The sequence below is a fragment of the Lutra lutra genome, chromosome 10, assembly GCF_902655055.1.
Source record: "Lutra lutra chromosome 10, mLutLut1.2, whole genome shotgun sequence".
NCBI classification, from domain to species: Eukaryota; Metazoa; Chordata; class Mammalia; order Carnivora; family Mustelidae; genus Lutra; species Lutra lutra.
Window position 1 is genome coordinate 47,778,203 of NC_062287.1, and position 17,770 is coordinate 47,795,972.

The 17,770-nt window shown below is 43.8% G+C and overlaps 1 protein-coding gene and 1 long non-coding RNA gene across 9 annotated transcripts in view; one reads left to right on the forward strand and one right to left on the reverse strand.

Annotated features, from left to right (window-relative positions):
* RAB30 (RAB30, member RAS oncogene family) overlaps positions 1–17,770 on the forward strand; it is a 74,006-nt gene that overhangs the window by 40,853 nt on the left and 15,383 nt on the right. Inside the window, exon 1 of one of the 8 annotated variants that reach the window (XM_047692946.1) lies at positions 6,999–7,009. The exons of the other annotated variants lie outside the window; for them this stretch is intronic. The gene's annotated coding sequence lies outside the window, so the exon portion shown is untranslated. Of the gene's footprint in view, positions 1–6,998; positions 7,010–17,770 lie in introns of those variants that run through there. 8 annotated transcript variants of the gene reach the window in all.
* LOC125079377 (uncharacterized) lies at positions 13,891–16,291 on the reverse strand. Its single transcript, XR_007121104.1, has 3 exons — positions 16,166–16,291; positions 15,352–15,419; positions 13,891–15,131 (listed from the first exon to the last, which is right to left on the reverse strand). It is a non-coding gene; the product is annotated as an uncharacterized LOC125079377 (long non-coding RNA).

Below are 17,770 nucleotides of genomic sequence, written 5' to 3' on the forward strand. Positions count from 1 at the left end.
GTGTCAATATTGCTCTGAAGGAAGAGATAAACTAGAACAGGTAATGGGAAGCCAGGTGTGAGTAAAGGTGATGCTGTGCCACCATGTGGTAGGGCAGGAGTGGGCCTGGGAAACAGATGACGAAAGGCCACTTCTTGGGCTCATTACAGTCACTTGCTTCCTGAGATAGCTGTGTAAAGAAGAGAGAAACAATGACCGTGTACCTCAATTCCCGTCTTCTCTTTTGCTGAATATAAACACACAACTGACATTAAAAACATATTTTTACCTCCTTATTATAGTTATTAGAGAGTTTATTCAATAGTGTTCCCCCTTACACTGCACTGTGATTTATCTCAGTGTCCCTGTCCTCTCCTCAAACCCACTCTGAATACATAAGGGAAACAACAGAAGGTCCTACAGCTAGTAGAACCACAACCAAGTGTGCAAATAGAAATGACATTTGCCGGTCTGTGGGATGAACAGAGCTTGCTTATATAGAAGGGGGTGTATGTTTGTGTTGGTGCTCCAAAGTTCTCTTATGATTCCTTCTAACTCCTAGAATTGGGATCTTTTGTAAATGCTTCTGTATTATATCATAGTCAGTGGGATAAAAGGATGCCCTTAGGAGTCAAAACAGATCTGGATTAGTATCCATCCCAGCTCCCCAGACTACGAGTTCTTTTACCTTGGGCACATTATTAATTTTGTTAAGATTAAGTCTTGTAGGGGCGCCTGGGTGGCTCAGTGGGTTGGGCCGCTGCCTTCAGCTCAGGTCATGATCTCAGAGTCCTGGGATCGATCCCCGCATGGGGCTCTCTGCTCAGCAGGGAGCCTGCTTCCTCCTCTCTCTCTGCCTGCCTCTCTGCCTGCTTGTGATCTCTCTGTCAAATAAATAAATAAAATATTAAAAAAAAAAAAGATTAAGTCTTGTAGGTTTTTGGTCTTGTAATTATGCCCCTTCTCTCTACCATCATCAGATTTACCCTCATCACTGGATAATTCTCAGTAGCAAATAAACATGCCCCTGTATTTCCTATCTGAAAATAAACAACAGCCCCCTCCTTCACACCATCTGATATTCCAAAATGTTTTCTAATTTTATCCCTTAAATATTCCAAAATAAATTCATTAATTAGTTTACACCTCTGTTGACATTATATCCCCCTCTAGCTGTCTTCAGTTTCCTTTTCTCTGTAAAACTTACAGGCTGTCCATAGTTTGGGTTTTGAGGCCTTTCCTTCGCTCTAATTTCTTCCCATTGTTCATGAGGACTGTTCTTGTCAGTGTCAATCAATGAATGACCTTCATGTGACCAAGTGGAAGGTCACTGCTTTCTTTTAATCTTACTCCTTTTCTCAGCAGCATTTGACAAGGCTGATTGCTGTTTTCTCGGACACTCTACTTCCCTGGGTCTCTTCCTGCCTCTTGGGGCTCTCCTCCATCTCTTCTCCCCCTCTAAATGGTGATGTGCTCCGTGTTCTGAAACGGCCCCCTTCTCTTCTCTGAGACATAGGTATCCTCCTCTAATCCAATGACTTTCAGTAGCATCCATTTGCTAATGATCTTCAAATTTGTATCTGTATCCCCAGACTTTCTCTGGAACTCCAGACTCCTGTCCAGTTAGTACCTAAGAGGCATTGCACTTTTCACACCACTGAAAGAGAACTCTTGACTTTGTCTCCATCCAAAACATGTTCTTCCTTCAATCTTCCCCACCTCAGTAAGGGGTGCTACTATCCCGTCTCCAAGCGTTTAAGCCAAAATATCTAGGCGTTGCTTTTGATTTCTTTCTTTCTTCCTTATTGTCATCCATTCCTTCAGCAAGTCCTAATTTTTCTGTCTTCAGAAACATTTCCAAATGTAGGCCATCCCTTCCCACCATCTCCCACCATAACCACCTCCTACCATATCCACCATCCACACCCTAGTCCAAGCCTTATCATCCTCTTCCTAGACCACTTGCAGTGACCTCCTAACTAGACTTCTTGCTTCTACTTGTATCCATACCATAATGCCCTCCATTACAGAGACCAGAGAAATCTTTAACACCATTTGTTAGTTTGTGCCACACTCCTTCCCCGTTCTCCCCCTCCCCCCCAAGTGGCCTCCCATTGCTCTCAGAATGAAATCCACACTCCTTACCCTGACAGACCAATGTCTCTGTGACCAGCCCCGTGTCACTCACCCAACCTGCTTCTCACTGACAGTGCATCAGCCTCAGAGTGCTGGCTTTGGTTCCTTGAACTTGCCAAAGTCCATTTTCATTTTAGGGCCTTTGCCCTAGTTCTTCCTTTAGTGTGAAATACTCTTCTTCCAATCTGCATGTGCTTGATCTTTCTTGTTTAAATCTCATCTTAAATACAGCCACCTCAGAGAGACCTTCTCTGACATCCCACTCGAAAATTGCCGACCGTCTAGTCACTCTGTTCCCTTCCTCCTATTTTTGTTCCCTACTAGTTCTCTACACGTGAGAACTTGGCATTATCTGGTATTTTCCTTGTTCATTAAGGTATCTGCTCATCTCCTCATGCATTCATTGCTCTGCTTGTTGCCCGACTGGAATGAATATTCTCTGAAGTGGGGGAACCTTTCTCTGTTTGTTTATTGCTGTATCCTCTCCTCCTAGATCAGTATTTGGCATAGTAGACGTTCACTCAAAGTATGTGGGGTGTGGGCATATATTTTTCTCATCTGTAGAGTGGAGACCCTAATACTTATATCTCAGAGTTGTTCAGGACTTACACTAGCAAACTTGAGAATGCACACAAAGTGAATAGTTCTGTGTCCAGCAAATTGTATTTAATAAATAGAAAATATGTTATTTTTAAAGTATCCAGCTTGGGACGCCTGAGTGGCTCAGTTGGTTAAGCGGCTGCCTTCTGCTCAGGTCATGATCCCAGCGTCCTGGGATCGAGTCCCACATCGGGCTCCTTGCTCAGCAGGGAGCCTGTTTCTCCCTCTGCCTCTGCCTGCCACTCTGTCTGCCTGTGCTCGCTCTCTCTGACAAAAAAATAAATAAATAAATAAAATAAAATAAAGTATCCAGCTTATCATGGACACCCAAGAAAGATTAATTCTCTTTCTTTCTTACAGTCTGGGTCTCCTGTAGTATTTTATATTGAGATAGCCTGTATTCTCAGCAAGATGAAAGGTACTCCCCAGTCAGCTATGACACTACATTTTTCTGAAGAAAAGGTTTAAAAGGTACTATTCAATGAATAGTCAGCATCAGCTAGTTCAGAACCATTATTAATGTCGCCTCTGTCCCCATTCCCTAATATACACAGACATTGCATTATAACAAGGTTTGACTTTCTCCTGGGAAATCATAATTTTCTTCTTTTCTTTGGTTATATGATCTCTTCCAATTAACTCTCCTTAGAGTCAAAGTGTTTTGGGATTTGATTTCTAAATCCTGGTGTTTAGGTTCTCTGAAAAGTATTTCCAGCTTTGTGTGTTCTGATCAATATTTCTTGTGCATTTATTTAATAAATATTTAGGGTTGACTGAATACCAGGCAATGGGGATACAGTTAAGAATTCATAGGGGCCTCCGTCTTGAAGGTCTAGTGGTGGAAGTAGGATACATAAATCAATGAAGATAATAAAGTATCTATGAAGAGTCTTAATAGTACGTAGCAGAGGTACAAAGGAGGGAGTGGCTAATCCACTTGGAGGGGAAGGAAGGTTTCAGAGATCTGTGGTTGTTCACCAACCATCAAGGAGAGACTGGCTGTGTGAGTAAAGGTGTGGAGGAGTGAACCTTCCTTGGGGTCTGCACTCTGGGAGCCTGGCGTGGCTGCATGATCTCAGTGGCAGTGATAACTCAAAGGTCATGAGAAACAAAGCTAGAAAGAGGGGCAGGGCCTGAGTCATGGCTGGCTCTGTATGCTCTGCTAGAGAATTTGAACTTTCTCCAACAATAGCAATAACAGGAACAGCACGTAACTCTTACCGAGTGCTTCCTATATGCCAGACTCTTTTCTTTGTTCTTCATTGATTCCTTTAATCCCACCATGACCCTATGAGGTAGCTACTGTAATTATCCCTGTGTACAAATAAAGAAACACAGGCACCAAGAAGATAGGGAACTTGCCCAAGGCCATCCAATTCATAGAGGGTGGAGGCAGGACTCCAAAGTTTGCCCTCTTCACCCAGGCACTGTACTTCCTCTCATAGCTTTGTGTGGGCAGCCGGGAGCCCCTGAGGAGATTCAAGTGTGGGAATGACATGGTCAGATGAGTTCTTTGGAAAGGTTGCTGTGGAGTGGCATTGCATCTTGTACCTGGGTTAGTTTCTAAAAGCCTCTAAGGCACAAAACGCAGTTACCTTTGTCCTTGACGTGAGGAGTAGTTGAGTGAGGCTTGCTGTGCAAACAGTAGCGTGACCTGTCTCACTCAGCTCAAGGCCAGCAGCTTTTCCCCAGCCTTGGGACGAAGGCCAGCCTGGGGTCCAATGCACGTACAAGATGAAGAGTCGGTTTGTGTTGAGGGGCTCAGTTGATCGAAAGCAAAAAAGCGTCACACTCCTGCAGAAACTGAGCCCCTTTATAGCCACAGCCGACTCAGTCTCCCGTCTCCCTTTCCAGGGCCCACACTCACTTAGTGGGCAGCGGAGTTCATGTACTGCTTAGTGATTTTTCCCTGTCTCTGTGTCTCTCCGTGGAAGGAGTCCACGTGGCCTGGATGTGGAACAGGGGCAGCTGTGAAGGTCAGGACAGGTGGACAGAGAGGAGAAAGAGGATGTGAGAGAGGGAAAGGAGGGTAAATGTTCTGGACCTAATGGCCATCTGGATTAGTTCCCTTCATGCTTTTTTCTGTTGTGAAAACTTGATACATTGTTGTATTTTTTGTTTTGTTTTGTTTTCAAAGTCTGGTAAAATTGCTTCCAGTTTCCAACAATGTCTGCTTTGGTAACACAGTCTTCTCCTTGCCCCTGACGTGCGGTTACTGAGGTGGCCCTAAGGTTTCTCTGCAAGTGTCCAGGAACTTTCATCAATCCATCTGTTGTGGCAGTGGCACAATATGTCTGTTTTTTGTTTACAAATGGACACTGTTAGGTAAACTCTCCTGATAGTGCCTGAGAAACCCCAGGGCTGTGTTCTCTTGCAGGTCTTAGGGGAAGTTCACTGAATTTTTAAACAAATTGAAATGATATTGTAACTGCTTTAAAGAAAACATTGACATGATTACAGTGATAAAAACCAAACCAAACCACCCAGTGCATAGGAAAAAGGGACAGGGAGGAACACATCAAAATGCTGATGGTGATTGTGTTCCTTTTGGTAATTTATTTTCCCCTTTTCTTTGTTTTCCATGTTTTGAAAATGTGCCTGTGGTACACTCAAAATGTCAAAAACTTGTAAAAGAAACAAAAAAGGACAAAACTTAAAAAATAAAAAAAGCTCCCTGTGATCCTATAATCCTAACATTCTTCCTTTTGAAATGCCGTTGTTCACATACATGCTTGTTCTTCATAGCTGTATTCCTGAGAAATGCAGTTTTGTGTATTCTCTTTAGTTTATAGCCTGTTGTCAACATTATTTCATATTTCCACATAGTTTTCATAATTGGCATTTCTAATGGCTGCCCCGCATTCCATGGTGTTGATGTTCCGTGCTGAACGATCCCTTGTTGGACATTTGGATCATTTCCAGTTCTTTTAGATAAGACGCAATGAACATTTTTGTTCATTTAGCATCTTGAGTTTGTTCAGTTCTTTCCTTAAAGTGAATTCCCAGCAGTGAGCTCACTACATGAAAGGTTTGAACCCTGTAACCACTCTTGGTTTGTACCTAGTAAGAGCCTATTTCCTAGAAGAGCAAATTGGATGGTCACTAGCTGTGTGCATGTGTGTCTGTCCCATGTTTCCCTCACTAGTATCGAGCCTCTATGATATTTTAGTAATGTGTATTATCTGTAAATGTCACGTTTCTTGAAGAAAATTTAGAAAGGATATACATTCATAAAGAAGAAAATAAACTATCCATAATCCCACTACTCAGAGGTAAGGTAGGCATTTTAAAAATGTATTTCCTTCCGAGTATATATTTCATAATGTTACATCATGTGGCTCAAAGAAAAACCAAAACAAAAATATGACCTCTTCTCTGTCGTATGGAGGTTTTACTCCTCTCTCCATTCTCGGGCCAATTCTAAGTAATACTGGAATGAACTTTCGTACTCATCTTGGCATCATGCCTTAGGAAAATTCCCAGAAGCAGAATTGTTGGATCAAAGAGTATGGACATTGTTAAGACTTTTGATGAATATTGAAAACTTGCTATTGAGGAACATTGTGCCACTTGGTATATACTTCATCTGTTCAGAAGTCCATGGTAGCCTGGCTGGGTGGCCGCCGAGCTTCAGGCTGGGCCTGAGCCAGCTTGGTGCAGTAGGGACAAAGGTGGTGCCGGGGAGGAATTCCAGCTACATTTCTTTTTCTTTTCTTTTTTTTTTTTTTTAAGATTTTATTTATTTATTTGACAGAGATCACAAGTAGGCAGAGAGGCAGGCAGAGAGAGAGAGAGGAGGAAGCAGGCTCCCCACAGAGCAGAGAGCCCGATGTGGGGCTCGATCCCAGGACCCTGGGATCATGACCTGAGCTGAAGGCAGAGGCTTTAACCCACTGAGCCACCCAGGCGCCCCTCCAGCTACATTTCTGATGGAACCTCTGCAGGCTTTGGTGACAGATGGCTTGTGTGTGTGTGTGTGTGTTTAGGGGGCCGTGTTGAAGGAGAGTGTCACATAGGCATTTGCCAGGATGCGGGTAAGATCATTTACAGGGAAGCACTTAGCAAACTTGAGGTGCTCTATAGATGTAAAATCTTATTGACAGTAAGGGTAACAAAGACATCCCCTCCTCCCCCACCGGGCTGTTTCAAGGATGAAATGGCTGGTGTGTGTGAAATACATAGGCCCTAAACAAACAGTCATTCTCTTGAGTGACACAGGACCTGGCACAAACTTGAAAGACAGACTTGGGAGAATTCCTGTATTTTATTCTCATCCATATGAGTCCCAGACCAGGTGGACACTTGCTTCCCTTTCACTTTTTCTCATGCTTCCCTTGAGGAGGGAATCTGTTTAAACAGCTGAAGGAAGGGTCCAGCCTAGAGTGACAGTCTTCTGTCCAGGAAGGAGACACTTCTGTCCTTGCAAGGCCATGGGTCCCTAAGGCTAGGGAAGTACATGAGCCCTCTTGGGGGCTGCAGCCCTGCCCCCCTGGCAGCCTGGCAATGCTGCTTTGTGTGCTCAGCCTGAGGGAGGAGACTGAGGGTGGCGATAAGGAGGCCCTTCCGGTGCAGCCAAACAGGCGCAGGAAAGCTTCTGCAGAGGAGAGATTAGACACAGTCCCCGACTTAGAGAATGCAATGGGGCGGGCATTGGGCAATATTGTTTATTGTTGGAAAAGGATGGGGGAGGGAGCCTGGCCTGCTTGTGCAGACGACAGAAACAGCAAGTTGGGTCTGGGAAGACCTCTTTCAGAGCAGTTCCACAAACATGTTTTGCATACAGAAGCCCCCCCCCCCCCCCCCCCCCCCCCCTATCTTGGAAAGGGATTAATGAGTGGGAAAGGTATCTTTTACGCCAGGAAACAAGGTGCCAGTATTTCCTGGCTCACCCCGAGACTCTGTCAAGCACCTGCGCCCCGGTGCTAAGCTGCAAAACAGACTAGTTCCGCCTGGGGAGCTAACGGAATGGGGGTCCAGGTGGCCGCTGCCGCTGCGGCTGCGCTGTGGCTGTCTCTCCTTCTCTCACCTCTGAGGAAAATCAAATCTGTGCTCAGTGCAGGGACGCTTTCTCACGAGGGAAGGGGAAAGAGCACTATGACTTCAACAAGAGAATTCAGACATTGGCTTTGGGTAGTGCCATTGAAATGCTGTTTTATGGATTAACTTTCATTTTCCTTACCTGCCCGGTATCCCAAATCTGTTGCGTGTTTCTGGGAAATAGGAAGCTATAAAAGGTGACATATACAAGGGATAAAATAAAATGTTTGTGGAGATCTCAGGCCTATTTTTTAATTTTAATTTTTATTTTTTTACATGTCTGAAAAAAATATTCCCAAGGGCTGCTTTTGATCTCCCTCCCATCGTAGGTCCGTGGCAGCCTTCCCTCATGCTGTGCCTGTGGCCTTGCCCAGTAGGGATTTATATTTGCAGAGCTTGTTTGTCCTGGTGGCAGCTCTGAGTTAGAGTCAGGGGACCTGGGTGTGTGCCCTTCTGGCTCTGTTGTTCACGTGCCGCATGGCCTGAGGCAAGTCACTCCTGATTTCAAAGCCCGTTTCTGTAAAATGGGGAGAAAATAATAGGGTCCTCCTCCTTCCTTGGCAGGATTCTGTGTCAGAGGGCAGTAATTTCTGAGCTGTGATTCATGATACAAAATGTGGGAGAGTTTTGTTTTTACTGGTGAAGTTGTTCAGACTGTGGTTCTGTCGGTTGGTTTGGGCTGCCGTGCGATGGAGGCTCGGTCCGGAGGGAAGTTGGTATGAGTGAGTCCACCGTGTAGGCTTTTCCTGGACTGGGACACGGTTTAGTAGAGAAAGCAGTGGCACACATGGTGAGCGGGGGAAGGGCAACCCTACAGGCGGGGAGGACATTCCTTCCCTGTCATGTGCAGGGCTGCAGCAGAGCAAAGAGAAAGACTGAAAGATAGAAACAGAGCACCCCAAACAGATTTTTTTTTTTTTTAAATAAAGACTTCTCTCACTGTGTTAGGAAAACTGTCTTGCCTTGCAGGCGCTGCAGACTGAGTAGAGGGTTGGAATACAATGTAAGAGTTGGAAGTTACCCTCCTTCCTACAGCTAGATATGACACCTTCCCCAGAAGCAAATACTGTCGTGCCTTTTTCTGGAGATGTTTTATGCTTATGCAGATAAATAACTAAATGCCCCCTTTTCATACTATGCATACCATTTTCCACCTTGCTTCTTTGACTTAAGGCATCTTGAGATGTCCACGGCAGGCTGCATGGTATACTGATGTATAGTTTTCATAATATTACCACCGTTTTCCTGCGGATGGACTATTAGGTTGTTTTTCATATTTGCTAGTACAGACATTATTGTAATGAATATCCTACTACATGTGTCTCTGTGCGCCCATATTATGTAAGTGTAGAATAGATTCCGAGAAGTGGAATTGCTGGGTCAGAGGGTTTGTAATAGCCTTTTTAGTTGTAAATCAATATTGCCCTCCACAGAGGTTGGATTGATTTACCTCCTACCAGTGGCATACCGGTACCCCATTTCTCCCTACCCTCTCCTTCACAGAGGGAACTCTGCCAATCTGGAGTGAAAAATGGCTTCTGCTTTTGAATTCATTATAGTTTTCATTACAAGTTACCATCTTGTTTAAAATAATATTTATAATTATAATCTTAATGTTTAAATTTATAATTATTAATTATACATTAGAGCTTGAATTTACTCTCAGGAGTAAAGCTGGTTATTTTAAAAAATGCGTGTCATTTTTCTTCCCTGTCTTATAAACTATCTGCTTGTGTCCTTTGTCCATTTTTTCCTATTGATTTATTCAATTTTTCTTATTGATTAGTAGGAACTCTTAAAGCATTTAAGGAAATTAGTCCTTAGTTATATATTTATTTCAGATATTTTAATCAGTTCATCTTTTCTTGTTCTGCCATGAAGTTTTTTAAAAACTTCTGTAGTCAAATTGGTCAATCTCTTTGTTTTATGGCCTTGATTTTGAGTAATTCTTAGAAAGCCTTCCCCACTTTAAGATTTTATATATACCATGCTTTCTTCTAGTACTCTTATGTTTTCATTTTTCAAAATCCAAATCTTTAATCCATCTGGAATTTATTTTAGTATAAGGAGTGAGATAGAGTTCCAACTTAATTTTTACCCAGAAAGACGTGGGTTTTGAATCCTGGCAGTTTTACTCATTAGCTGTGTGATTTTGATGGAAGCTTACGGTGTCCTTTTCTGTAAGCTGGGGATAATAATAAAAATTATAGTACCCTCCTCCCAGGATTGTTGTAAAACTTGAATGAGTACATATATGAAGAAGAGCGCCTGGCACATAACAAGCATTGGCTAAGCCTCAGCTGTGATTATTGGTATGGAGAATGATAGAATGTAGGGGTGCCTGGGTGACTCAGTTGTTAAACGTCAGGCTTCAGCTCAGTTCATAATCCCAGAGTCCTGGGATGGAGCCCCGCATCAGGCTCCCTGCTCAGCAGGAAGCCTGCTTCTCCCTCTCCCACTCCTCCTGCTTGTGTTCCCTCTCTCTCGCTGTCTCTCTCTCTATCTCTGTGAAATAAATAAATAAATAAATAAATAAATAAATAAATAATGATAGAATGTAAATTCCTTACATCCTCTGTGGCTAGGATGGAGAGGCCACGTTGCAACTCACTAGTGTGGGACTTAGCGTGACACTTCATTCCTTCAACTCTCAATTTCCTCACTTGCATAATGAATGATAAGAAGCAGCTCATGAGATTGTTGGCAGGTGCAGATGAGATCATGTCTGTGACCACATTTTGTGAACGGTAAAAGGCCGCGTCAGAATGCTGGAGATTATGGCTTGCTGAATGAGGAGCAGCCATGGCCCAGGTGGGTGTTTGACATCCCTGGCCAAGGAGAATAATTAACTTGCAATAACATGAAATTAGCAGCTTATGTAAAGCAAGTGAGCTTGCAGCAGTTGATTATAGTAATGTTTAGTAATTGCCTTCTAGTAATTAAGCACTAATGAGCTTCCTGAGACAGAACCTTGTTAGAGTGAAAGATCAAACACTTTGAATTCAGTGTCTACTTGAATGTGGTCCTGAATATGCTGACATGTCTTCCTGAAGCATGGTCCTTGGCCGTAAGGACAGCAGGGGCAGCAGATGCATAGAGCACCCCCTCCTCCACCAGGCAGGTGCACATGTGGAGATGGACTGGGAGGAAAGGCCACAGTTGCTCTGAGACTGTCCAGGAGGGAGAAACCCTCCTGTAGAGCGTGCTCTATGCCAGTCTGAGCCTCTGGAGTCTGGCCTAGATTCTAAAGAACCCACGCTCAGCAATGCCTTCTACAAATGTTACTTGTTGCCCTTCTTTATTCCTCTCTTGTGGTTTTGGATTCACCAGGCATATCTTGTTTCTCATGCCCTGCTGACCTCCCTCCACAATCTGGGTAGGGGTGAGATTGTGTTTAGGGCCTCTGTTTCTAGTAAATCTGAGTGAAAACTACCCCGATTTTCTCTGGGTAGGATTGCGCAGTAAATTTGAATTTCAGATAAACAACTAATAATTTTTTAGCATAAGTATGTCCCATGCAATATTTGGGTTATATTTACATACTAAAAATATGTCCCAGGCAATATTTGGAACAAACTTACAATATCAAAATGTATTTTTTGCTATCTGAAATTGAAATTTATCTGGGTGTCCTCTTTCTCCCCTCCCCTTCCTTTTTCTTTCCTTTTCCTTCTCTTCTTTTATTTTATTTTCTTTCATGTAACAACCCTCCCTGCGTGGTAACCCTGATTTCAAGTGCTGTAAAATAACATTTACTATACTGATGTTTCATGGAGCCCTAGTAGCTAGATAAATTTTCGTTAGGAGGTGTGATATAAGAAAATAATTCTCAGTTAAAATCATGTTTGGTGAATCCTAGGTTAAACAAAATCAGTTTTTTTTATAATGTGAATTTTTTGAACTTTTAAGTCTTTAAGACTTAGTTATATCACTGTGAAGTTATCTATCTTCTTAACACCCCTTTCTTGGGTATTTAGGGTCATAGGAGCAAATGTTGAGTGAACACTGAGGGTCTTTGGTGTAATCAGTTCTGTTGGTATACCATGAGTTTTAATTTTTGGGGTTTGGGGAAAATACCACTCTATAGAAAACAAAACAATACTGTATAATGTTATTTTTGTTTTTGTTTTTAAAATCCATACATTTAAAAATCTATATACATACAGGTGAGTGTATATAAACAAAAAAACCTAGAAGGATGTATACCAAAATGTTAACTATAATTATCACCAGGAGGGGATTTGCTTAGGGATAGGGATTACAAATTATTTTCTCTTTCATTTTGTTTGGTTGTATTTTCTGCAATCAGTATATATAACTCTTGTCAAATATTTCATTTGATTATTATATTTTTTATTTTATTTATTTATTTTTAAAAAGATTTTATTTATTTATTTGTCAGAGAGAGAGAGGGAGAGAGAGCAAGCACAGGTAGACAGAGTGGCAGGCAGAGGCAGAGGGAGAAGCAGGCTCCCTGCTGAGCAAGGAGCCCGATGTGGGACTCGATCCCAGGACGCCGGGATCATGACCCGAGCCGAAGGCAGCTGCTTAACCAACTGAGCCACCCAGGCGTCCCGATTATTATATTTTTTAAATGTCACTTTCCATGTATTATCTTATTTGCCTCTCAAGCAGTTCAATGATAATAGATTCTATTATCCCCATTTTATGGATGAGGAAACTTTATACAGCTCTTCAGCAGACCTGGGTCTCTCTCTCTCTCTTCTTTAAGGTTTATTTATTTATTTTAGAGAGAGAGACAGACAGACTGGGGGAAGGACAGAGGAAGAGAATCTTCAAGCAGACTCCCTGCTGAGGGGGGCTTTATGTGGCTCAACATGGGGCTCTGTCCCACAACGCTTGAGGGCATGACCTGAGCCTAAACCAAGAGATGGACTTTCAGCTGACTGTGCCACCCAGGTGCCCCCAACCCAGATCTCTGGAGGTCCGTGCCCGTGCTGCCTCTTTGGTATGAGAGAGTGGCAGCACATGCTGCTTTCAGAAGGACCATGGTGCCTATTCACCCAACCCCTTCAGTCTACTCTTCAAGATAGAGGCCCTGAAAGGGAAAAGGAACAAGGACAAGTCCCCCAGATATCATTTTCTGGAGCAGGGCTGGGGGAGGGATCAGGCCTCTGTTCACCAGAATCCTTGACTTTATCTGTTATACTGAGCCCTGAAGGTCAGGGGGAGAAATGTACTGATGTGTAACAGTGAATACAGTGTCTTTTTTTTTTTAAAGGTCACTTTGATAAATGGTTTATGTTACCAAAATCACATTGTTTTAGATTTTTTTTTCATAGTACATCTTGTTTCCTATATCTTTTCTAAACTCACTTTTTTCCTTTCTTTTCTTTCTTTCTTTCTTTCTTCCTTCCTTTCTTTCTTTCTTTCTTTTTTTTTTCTTTTTTAGGGGAGGGAGGGGCTGAGGGAGATGGATGAAGGAGAATCCCAAGCAGGCTCCGTGCCCATTGCAGAGCCCAACATGGGGCTTGATCTCCAGACCTTGAGATCATGACCTGAGCTGAAACCAAGAGTCAGACACTTAACCGACTGAGCCACCCAGGTGCCCCTATCTTTTCTTTACCTCCTCTATCTTTCCTTTTTTGAATCTTATTCATACATCCATTTATGTTGAGCTATTGTGGTGATTCTGATGTTTGGGGTTTTGCTGGTTCATCTGAGTAGTGTTCCTGTTTATTGCCCCTATGCCCAGTACTTAGTTACATGGATGAATGAATTGGGGGAGTGGTATTTGGGGGAAGGTCAGCATCCCCAGAGACCTGGGCTTGGAAGGCACGATGAGGAGCAGTGCTTGTATGATCTGGAATAATTTTGTGTGGCCCTATCAATGTGGGTGTGCTGCTTCAAGAGGAGGGAGATTCTAGAATATTGCAACTCACAGGGGTGGGGTTTCCATTCAGTTGTGCCGCAGCTCTTATGATAGTACAGCAGTGCTGTCTACCATAGGGCAGGGGACAGCAGCTCCTACTTTAGGAGGAGCCACATTTTGGAGTCAGAAGGATCTAGATTTGAATCCTGGTCCTAAGACTAACTAGCCATTAGATTTCAGGATAACCTCTTCGTGCCTCAGTTTCCCCAGGAAGCTGGGGATGGTTATGGTAATAATAGCTACCCCATAGAGTTGTTGTGAGAATTAAATGAGTACATGCAGAAGTGTGCCTGGTGCATTATAAGCATTGAATAAGTGTCAGTGATGATTATTATTAACACTGATAGTATGTAAAACCCCTTAGAATAGTGCTTGGTCAGTAGCAGATGTTATGACATGTTGGCACCCCAGACAAGGTGTAACTTTTGTTGTCAATTTAGGGCTCTGTGGCACTCGCTGATTCTGAATGGCTGCTCCTGGGATGCTGTCTTATCCCACGGTCACTGGTGATGCCTAAGCTGTTACCTTACTTCCTGATCAGAAACGCTTCCTCGGAGCATAGTTTTCAGAGAATCTTGTGAGCTGTTCATTGAGCCGTGTGTTTCTTATTAGAAACAGAACAGTAACCACTGCAGGTAACCCAGAGTTTATCAGCTTTAGTCACAGACGGCCTGATTTTTAAAGAGACCAAACACTTCCTCCAGAGGTTTATTACACACACACACACACACACACACACACACACACACACAAAACCCCATAACATTCAGCAGAGCATCAAAGTGATTTCTTATGGAAAGGAGGGAAGCCTTAACTTGTCTTCTGTGGCTTTCTCTGCAGCTGGTGGCCACAGGAGACCTGACTGAGCATTGACTCAGACCACCTAACTCTTCCCCTTCTTTTCCTGAAGGTGCAGAATTTGGGCACTGTAAAACCCCGTAGGAGCCCTGTTTCTTAGGCCTTTCTTTTTGGACATTCTCCTCTGAATTCTCTGCTTTTTCTCTTTGACTTCTGCCAAAGATGGAGGAGTAAATGTGTGGCAAGCCTCTGAGCAGAGAAGGATGCTGTCCAGGTTTCTGCTCCCTGTTCACTGGCTAATGGAAGCCGTCAGTTGTGGTCCATGTGGGGCCCACAGAGCCTCCTGTCCTCCTGCTATCCCTGTCCCTATCCCTGAGTTTTATTTTCTTATCACTTTTAACAGCTTTCTTGAATTTTAATTAACATTCCACATCCCGGAGTCTTTATCTAGAGTCTGTCCTTGATTCTTATTTAAACTACTACAGGGTGGTGGGAAGAGTTTTGGATGTGAAGCCAGAGGGGAAGAGAAAAAGGAAATCACATTTTATGGAGTGCTCGCCCTTTAGCATTCAGCTCATCAGATCTTTCTTAAGCTTCTGCGTAAGCCAGGCATTGAGAAAGGCACTATGGGTATTGTGTCAAGGACATCCACTGGGGCTGGACCTAGGCTCCACCAGCTAAGTGGGACCTTTGTGCCTTCTTTTTTTTAATTTATTTTTTATTTTTTTAAGATTTTATTTATTTATCAGAGAGAGAGAGAGAGAGAGAGGGCATATATGCAGAGGGAGAGGGAGAAGCAGACTCCCTACCAAGCAGGGAGCCTGATATGGGGCTCGATCCCAGGACACTGGAATCATGACCTGGGCCGAAGGCAGATGCTTAACAACTGAGCCACCCAGGTGCCCCACCTTTGTGCCTTCTTATTTAGCTTCTCCTGTGCCTCAATATTCGGAATTCGGATGCTAATAGTGTCCACCTGTTAGGGGTGTTATGAGGATTAAATGAGTTAATAATATAGAATGAGATGATGATGATTCTGATGATAGTGGCAAGGATGACAGTGACTGTGATGGGGAGGGGTTAGGAATGGGGACTCAACCAAACAGACACATCATTGCTTCCATGCTGCTCACAGGCATGCACGTGTGTGTGCGCGTGCATGTGCAAGTGTGTGTGTAGGGTGGAGGTGCTGAGGGATGGGCTTGGAGCATAAGACAGATATACATAAACAAGTACAGGAAAGCATGCTGAGTATGACTGTAAGATGGGGAAGTGTAACATGTGAGCTTATGGCAGGGGTCGGCCTCCTCTCAGGTCAAAGGAGCATACTAGAGAGATGTTTAAGTGAAACTGAAAGGAGAACTCAAAGTTAGTTGGGCTGGAGGTGGTGAGGGGAGTTTGTGTCCCATGTTCTGGGCAGAAGGAACAGTATTTGTGAAAGTCTGAAGGGGAAAGCAGTCCTATGGCATTTCAGGAACTGAAGAAATCCAGTGAGCCTAGAGCACAGAGTGTGAGCAGAGTGGTGAGAGGTAGGGGCCAACAGTAAAGGTGGAAGACTGACCATGAAAAACTGCTGTCATATTGAGGAGTCTGGGTGACTAAGAACCAGATACTGTCCTTGGGGGACAGTAATCCCTTCAAGCATCACAGCTCTGTGATAAAGGTGTTATTAGCCCCATTTTGTTGATGGGGAAGTTGAGGGTCCAAAAAGTTTTCACTTACCCAGAGGCATAGACTTTAGAAGATAGTGGAGGGGCGCCTGGGTGGCTCAGTTGGTTAAGCGCCTGCCTTCGGCTCAGGTCATGATCCCAGGGTTCTGGGATCGAGCCCCGCATCGGGCTCTCTGCTCAGCGGGGAGCCTGCTTCTCCCTCTCCCACTCCTCCTGCTTGTGTTCCCTCTCTTGCTGTGTCTCTCTCTGTCAAATAAATAAATAAAATCTTAAAAAAAAAAAAAGAAGAAGAAGATAGTAGAGTCAGGATTTGAATCTAGTTTCTCCAGCTCCAAGGCTAGAGTTCTTTTGGTGACACCATAGGCCTTCTGACCTTGACCTCTGGCTATTAGCTTTATGATTTCAGGCTCCCCTCAGTTTACTTACCTGTAAAATAGGTAACAGAGTAATAAATACCAGCCTCAGAGACTTGTAAAAACAAATGGAAATACCCCTCAGGTGCCAAGTGCAGTGCCTGGCGTATTAGTGAACTCAACACTGCTTATGGCCCCAGATTCTTGACAGAGAACTGTTTTTCCTTCATAGTCCCAGCAAACTGAGAGAGAACCCCATGAGCTGCCACATGCGTGTTGGCTTGGTTGTCAGGCATCTTTCCAAGGATAAGTTAAAACCCACACAGAAATCATCTGTGCACATAGGGATCTTCTCCCCCAGCTACTTGACTAGTCCCCGTGCACTGGGCTCTCTTTCCACCCTGCGAACCTGCAGTCACTTGAGCTTCAGCTCTGCTGGTAGGAGTGACCCTGGGAGCTTCTTCCAGCTCTTCCTTCACCTCCTGGGCTCACGGGTTGTCCTTCTCCTCTTCCTCCAGAGTCCACAGGCTTGTCCTGCCTGCACCTTATGAAATGAGCTCCACTCCTGGTTTGAATTGTATTTAACTTTGGGGTTGTTTAACTTTTCTCACATTAGTCTCGGGGGCAGGGACTGGCTCATCTCCCTGTATTTCCTACCACGATTAGCGTAGTACTGTAGTAGGTACTCAAGAGACAATAATGGTTTCACCAGGATAGAGCTTTGTGGGTACCAAGGCTCTTTTGTAGTTTTTAAAAAAGTCCTTACAACTGTCCTCTGAGATAGAGCATGTAATATTCTTTTTAGCACAATTGGAGAAACTAAGGCCTACACTTAAGCAATAGGCCTGTTAACTCTTTAGTTCTACAGAGTACACATTTACTAAATATTACTGTCCCACATGTGGGCGAGGAAAATAGAGCTGAAAAATATAGTCCCTTCGCTCAAGGATGAGGTAGACCTTTGAAGTTTAAGGACAGAGGAATGATGAAAGTGTTTCACTTTATTTGGGGAAGAGCCGTGAAAAAGTCAGAGGGAAAGAGATGCTTCCATTGGGCTTTACAGGATTGACTTGGTGGCACCATAAGGTGGGAGGGAGGGCATCCTGGGCAGAGGACGTGGCACATGCCACAGCCCATAGGAATGAGCAGAAGGCACTTGCTGCAGCATAAGGAGTGGTGGTAGGGGGAAGATGGCCATAACTCCCACGGTTAGGACCCCAAGACGACTGGGATGTGCAGGGGACTGAAAGGTTTCTTTCTAGCTCCTTCCCCTTTGTTCAGTCTCCCAGTCCCTTGGCATTCTT